The sequence below is a fragment of the Camellia sinensis genome, chromosome 2 (assembly GCF_055761805.1).
Source record: "Camellia sinensis isolate YWXY chromosome 2, ASM5576180v1, whole genome shotgun sequence".
Taxonomy (NCBI): Eukaryota; Viridiplantae; Streptophyta; class Magnoliopsida; order Ericales; family Theaceae; genus Camellia; species Camellia sinensis.
In genome coordinates, this window is record NC_138962.1 from 47,353,699 (window position 1) to 47,360,999 (window position 7,301).

Below are 7,301 nucleotides of genomic sequence, written 5' to 3' on the forward strand. Positions count from 1 at the left end.
AGTTTATAACATTGGTCATGAACCGGTGGCTTATTATACTTAATCACATTAATGAGATGATGGCATGATGGTTTGAGTAGGCCTTCTCGGGCCCACTCGCTTGTGACATCGTGCTCTCATGTGAATGTGTAACTTTGTTCGCAATGGGTGTGCACAAGTAAATAGAAAAGCCGTAGACGGTCATTTGTATTGGCGCATTTTAGTCCACTATGATATTTGTGACTAGATATGTGTAAGGGTATGATAGCTAAGCCTCAATCTCGACACATTTATAGATTACAATACGCATCTGAGTTAAGACTATTTGATCTCTCATAAGTCAAAAGCTTTGAGATGATTTTTGACATTGCACATATGAGGTCGAGATCAATTAAATAAGAGCTTTTGTCCTTTTAGTTTTGACCAAGGTGGCGAGTATCTATTTGAGTTATTTTTTAGAAAGCTTTGTGAAAAGAAAATGGATGCTTAGAAAATTGATTATTCCTAGTACTCAACAACACAATGGTGTAGTAGAGATAAGGAATTAAGTATTGTTAATGTTAGGTGGATAATGGCGCAAAATGTTTCCCAATTGGGAATTGCACTAGTTTGTTGCCTATATCCCTAACTAAGTGCCCTCCATATCAGATTTTACACTCTATTTGAGTAATGGGTTAGCGGAGAGCCATCTATGGGCGATCTGTAACCGTTAAGCAGCTTATCTTTATTTTAATTCTCATAAGATTGCGAAGTTAAGACCTAAGGTTCTATAATGCATTATTGTATGTTGTCTTGTAAAGCACATAGGGTCACGTGGCGCATTATTGTATGTAGTCATGTAAACCCTCCGGGTGATGTGCATATAGGTAAGCAGTTTTGTGGGAGTGTAATTAAGTCACATAAAGTTTTCTTAGTAAAGGTTACGTGAATAGAGTTTTTGGAACTCTATAAGATAGAGAATTCTAAGCATAGCGCTTTATGTAGCCTAGTTGAGAATGGAAAGAAATTTCCAATATCCTAGGGACAGTGGGAGCGATGTGCCTATTAATGGATTACTCCATTAGAGAAGAATACTCTACATTCTTAGTTGCGTGGTAGCAAATGTGAAAATTTTCCACGTCATCATTGGGTGATTGAGAAGGAAATATTCATGATTGCTCCGTAAGATGATAAAGAGCCTAGGTTAATGCCAAAGGCTCTAGTTCCTTGTTTTTAGAAAGTGGATCAATGTTGCGCAGTTTAAGACAAAGTCTTTGAGGATTAACCATTTCTATAATTTGGTTGACTTTCCATTATGATGCGAAACTGTTCTAAAGTTATACGTAATTTGGATAGTCATTGTTGAGGCATAAGGCTCGCTAGATACCGAAAAGTTGCACCATTGAGGAAAGTGTAGACCATGAGAAGACTTCCTCCTGGGGAGTGAGGTTATTTTGACTTAGGCTATGATTGACATAAGTTCGGAACATTGATTTGTGGACATTATGACCCAACTTTCTCGTTAGAGGATTGGATAAGTAGATCCGTAGGGATTTACCTTCTGTTTTTATGGTGAAAAGTTAGGAGCGCAAAAAGGTTGCTAGTTCCAATAAATCTTTTACAGCCTAAAACAGTTATCCAAATAGTGGTTCTTAGATTTCGTCAAGCCGTGATAAGCCAACGATGATCGATGAAGACCACTGAGGCATGATCAATGGTCCAAAAGAAGTTTTTCCTTACTTAGTCATTATGAGCCGGGAATTTATAGGGTTGTCGCTACCTAGGGTGGGCAGTCCTCTATTTTAGATATGATGGACATGGGTGATGTAATTTATATGCTCGGATGTACGATCCTTAGGGATTGTTTTGGGAGAATTCCTGTTTTGTTTTCAATAACTTACATAAGGAATATCCTAGAACGATTTTAGATGTAAAATTGTAAACCCATTGACTTACCTATCGATAAAAGCTAGAGCCTTAGCTATTGAGTGAATCATCGGATTGTCTTTGGGAGAAACAGTTGACCTATATTCCTTGATCTTTTCTTTGTTGTGGGAGCCTAAAGTACGCTATGTTGGCGTATTTGGCATGATAAGTGTTATCTTTGGTAAATGGTCAACTGAGTTGTTTAGACATTGACCTTGCTCATTAGACTGTGGATGGAATGCTTTACTAGTAGTATATTAATTTGCTCCTTGTAAGATTCAATGCGCTAGTTGGGCGCATTAAGAATGAACGCAAATTGGTCACCAAAATATCTTTAGAGAGGTAATTGCGCAAGAAGTAGTGATCTTGAACCACTTCATGTGAGGCGCAAATGATGGATTTCGTTGTATATGCTTATCGCAAGAGGTGCTGATAAGGCTTATGCTTGGAATCTAGAATTGCGCAGGCTGTGATCATGTTTTTTAGATCGATCACTTATTTGTTGTGAGATGATGGGATGTTGACACTATTATGGTTTGTGTCATAATGATTAGTAGATGATGATGTCAGCAGGCAAGATTGGCTTACTCACACGAGCAATCACCCTTAGCTATTGGGAGCGAGCAAGGATGAGACTAGTGGTTTATTTTTATTTAGAGCCAAGAAAGGCTTAAATTATCCACTATGCATGTCGCCTTGGTTACAACCAAGATGAGGTCGTGTTAAAGACCAAACATGGATATTAGTACCCACTTTTCATGTTGTGCCTGTTATGATTAGCCAGATGCGAGATCTCATTTGGCGCCTGGAAGGCGAGCAAATAGAGAATTCGGGTTAGGCGCTAGAAAACGACTAGACTAATATCTGTACGGTGTATCGAGTATGACGTCACTCTTTTTGAAGAGTTACTCTACCGTAGGATGTATTCATACTATATGTGCTTGGCGACCGAGTAATGAGGTGAGAGAATAGATCCCTGTTTCCTCACCGTGTGAGTCTTACATGTCATTATTGATATGACTTTCATTTATGTACCCTTTTGTGACTTTTGACTATGTCATAAGGTAAGGGGTTGATGTTCTGCTACTTTGGTATGTTCCCTGCGGTCATGTACGATTCGGCCTTAAGGGACATCACTGGGAAAGCGGTCAATCCTAAATTAAATGGCATGAGGGCAAATGAAAGATCATCTAGTATTACACCACTGTTGTATGTTCACTGTCGGTAACTCACATCGCTCTGTATGAGAGGCGGATTGAGTGTGAATATATTGCAAGAATTGAGAGGGTCAAACATGCTCTTTTTGAGGGATTAGAGATGTTTTTTGGACCAGTGTAATTAGATGGGTCTGGAGTATATGAGACACTATTTCTATTCTTTTTGGGTTGATGTCTCTATGCTGGCTCATTTTGAGTTTCTAGTATAGAGCTCCCACATATAGGTGTTTTCAGCAGTCGCATGGTGCATTGGCTAGTATGAGATTGTTCATTTTTGGGGAGATTGAGATAGAGATATGGCAGTGTCATGCCAACTCATGTGCGAGTGAGAGATGTTAGAAATTGGGCGCCCATGTGGCATGACCCTTTGAATCTTTTGAACCTGAACATTTTGAACCTTATCTATGTAAGTTTGAATTTTAATTCAAAACTTATTTGGATAACTATTCAGGATATCTATATCTATCATATCAATTGATATGGATAGATGGATAGATAGATATTGGTGGTTATATATCTGATTATATATTTTAGATAATATATTGATATATCAGATACGTATATCAGATACGTTATGTGGTTTTTACCCATAACCTTTTTTCCAGACTCTCTCTCTGACTCTCTCCCATTAAACAATGATCAAGCCATTTTACACTCTGACTTGTGTGGGTTATACTCAGTTTGTAGTATCACTCCACTGCTGGGTTCGTTGTTCAGTTTTTTGGAAGCACGTGATTTACCCGCGAGGTTCTATCACCTAAAGGTATGATCTAAATGTTTTTCCCGCTGCGTTATAATACTTTATGTTTTACAAGGACATATATTTTCAGATCTATCATAAATATTATTTAAAGAGTGTATATGCAAATATGTGATTAGAATATTATATATATATATATATATAATGCATTAATTGTATCATATATATTAGCATGTGGAAACATTATTAGTGGAAACATTATCATAGCATATGAAAAGTCATCATTAACTTTTTGCTTTATTGTACAATTTTGACTAATACCTAAAGATGTTCAAATTTGCAAGAGTACAAACTTTCTTCCATGTAATTCCATTCCAAATTGATTCATTCAACTGATGTCTTGAGGAGCGTCTGTCTCTTCCAACGGGTATATTTTTTAGTATAAATAGAAGTGTTTTGTGTGGAGAAAAATCAAGAACTTGAAGAGAAAAATTTCTATGTGCTCCAAAATTCTGAGTATATTGTATTATGCTCTTTCACTTTCAGATATAAGTATAGCATTTGTTCTTACACTTTCATATCTACTCTTTGTGAGAGAATTATTGTAAAAGAGGGTTTAAGTACCACTTATTTTTATTCATTATTTTTGTGAGAGATTTTGTAAGGGTAAGACATTTATTGTTGAGTGAGGCTCAATAGATAAGAGCAAGTCCTGTGCCAAATTCATAAACTTGGTGGTGTATTTATTCAATTGATAGTAAAGAAATTCTTAAGGAGGTTCCTTGGGGAGTGGACGTAGACCTGGCGTACCGAATCATTATAAATCTCAGTGTTTGATTTTCTCTCCCCATCTCTCTTACTTTTATATTGATATTATTTGTTAAAATTTTGAATATTGTGTTAATTTTAATATTGTAAAATTTTTAGTAACCCAATTCACCCTCCTCTTGGGTTGCCTTCCTGGGATAACAATTGATATCAGAGCCCAGACTCTAGTTTGTGTGACTTAACCGTCTTAGAGTAAATCATGGCAATCTTTAGTTATTCCTTACCTGAGGGACAAGCATCCAATAGGCCACCACTATTTAGCGGTACAAATTTCAGCTATTGGAAAACTAAGATGACCATACATGTTCAATCTAATGATTATGAATGTTGGAAAATTATTTGCAATGGTCCAAAAATTCTTACCAAAACCGTAGATGGACTTAGGGTACCAAAACCTGAAGATGAGTGAAATGAACCAGATACTAGAATGGCCCAAATTAATGCCAAAGCTACAAACATGTTGTACTGTGCCTTAGATGCCAACGTGTTCAACAGAATTTCCACATTTAAAACTGCAAAAGAAATTTGGGACAAGCTTATAGTGACTCATGAGGGAACCGAGCAAGTTAAAGAATGTAGAGTCAGTTTGTTAGTCCATAATTATGAACTCTTTAAAATAAAGCCTAATGAGACTATTCCTCAAATGTTTACTCGCTTTACTGATATTATTAATGGTTTAACTTCTCCTGGAAAAATATATACTAATGCTGAAATTGTTAGAAAAGTGCTTAGGTCATTGCCAAAAAGTTGGGAGACAAAAGTCATTGCCATTACCGAAACCAAGGATTTATCAAAGTTAAGTGATGAGTTAATGGGATATCTCTTAACTCATGAGCTCATAATGCAAGAAGGAAAGGAAGAGGAGGACAACAACAAGAAGAAAGGAATAGCCTTCAAATCCACCTCGAAACATCAAGAGGAAGATGATACAGATGATGATGAGGAAATGACATTCATCACTAGAAAGTTCAAAAGGTTTGTGAAAAAGAAACAAGGCATGCGAAATTTTTTTAAGAAAAGATTTCAATAATAGGGATTTTCAAAGGGGAGAAAACCACAAAAAATCTGAAGTTACCTGCTACAAATGCTACAGACCTAGACACTACAAATCAGAATGTCCAGAACTTAAGAAATAATTCAAGAAAGACAAGAAGAAAGCCATGATTGTGGCATGTGGAGAAGATAACGATGAAAGCGACTCAGAAATCAAAGTTTGCAAAAATAAGGTTGCTAACCTATGCTTAATGGCACTTGGAAACGAAGATGAGGTAAATGATGAATCTTTTACGTTTGAAGAATTACAATAAGCGTTTGAAGAATTAAAATCAGTAAGTTTGTTTTCTTGTTTTTTTTTTTTTTAAAGTGTAATTAGGGAACAATTTTGTTCAGATTTTGTTTTTGTTTTGTCTATTGAATGAAATAATAATCTGTGTTTGATGAGGTTGAATTTTGGTTTAAAAAGTTGATCAATGTTGGTGACAATGGACTTGCATTTTTTTTTTTCATTTTTTTTTCAAATGACATGAAATTTTAGATTTAACACCATGAAAGTAGACAAGAAGAGAAAGTTTGTGATCTGGGTTGGGGGTTTTGGGGATGTAGAGTCTATGTGAATTTTGTGAGCAAATCAAATTGAAAGTTGTGTGAGTAAATCAAATTGAATTTTCTCTGCACTTTGTAAATTTTCTCTGGATGTGAGAACTGTGTGAATTTTCTTTGGTTGTGATTGTTGATTGTAATTATGTGAAGTTTCTTTGACTGTGTAAATTTTCTCTAGCTGTATGAATTTTCTTTGGCTATGATCACTGTGTGAATTTTCTCTAGTTGTGGTTACTGTTTGTAATTTTATGAATTTTCTCTAATTGTGGTCATTGTATGCATTTTCTCTCGTTATGGTTACTATATGAATTTTCTCAAACACTATGGGATTGTGATGTGTCTAGAGAGAATTTTAGTGAAAATGCCCAAAAAAATTCTAAACATGAACATACAAACAAATTCAGAGAAATTCTAAGGGCATTGTGATGTGTCCAGATAAATTCCAAACATGAACACACAAACACATTCAAAGAAAGTCTAAGGGAATTGCGATATGTCCAGAGAAATTCCAATGAAATGCTAGAGAAATTCCAAACATGAACACACAAACACACTCAGAGAAATTCCAAGAGGATTGTGATGTGTCCAGACATATTCCAATGAAAATGCCCAGAGAAATTCCAAACATGAACACACACATTCAAAGAAATTCCAAAGAGATTGTGATGTGTCTAGAGAAATTTCAGTGAAATTGCCCAGAGAAATTTCAGTGAATTTGCCCAGAGAAATTCCAATGAAAATCAAACAAGCCACACTAGACAAAATTGGTCAAAACACAGAGAAATTTCAGACAAATTTCTTTGGATTAAAATTTCTCCACTTTGAAATTTCTCTGGATTGAAATTTCTTTGTTTCAAAATTTCTCTGTAAAAATTTAAGGGATCCCAATTACTATGAAAATACTTCATGTCCTTTATGTTATAAAATCTTAATATGAGGAACCTTAAAAAAAATTTCCCAAATAAAACACAAAAAATATAGATAGATAACAAATTTTTTTTTTTTTTAAAAGTGGAACTATTAATATACATTGGGTCAATTACACCGACACCGATTGAGATTTCTATTAAATA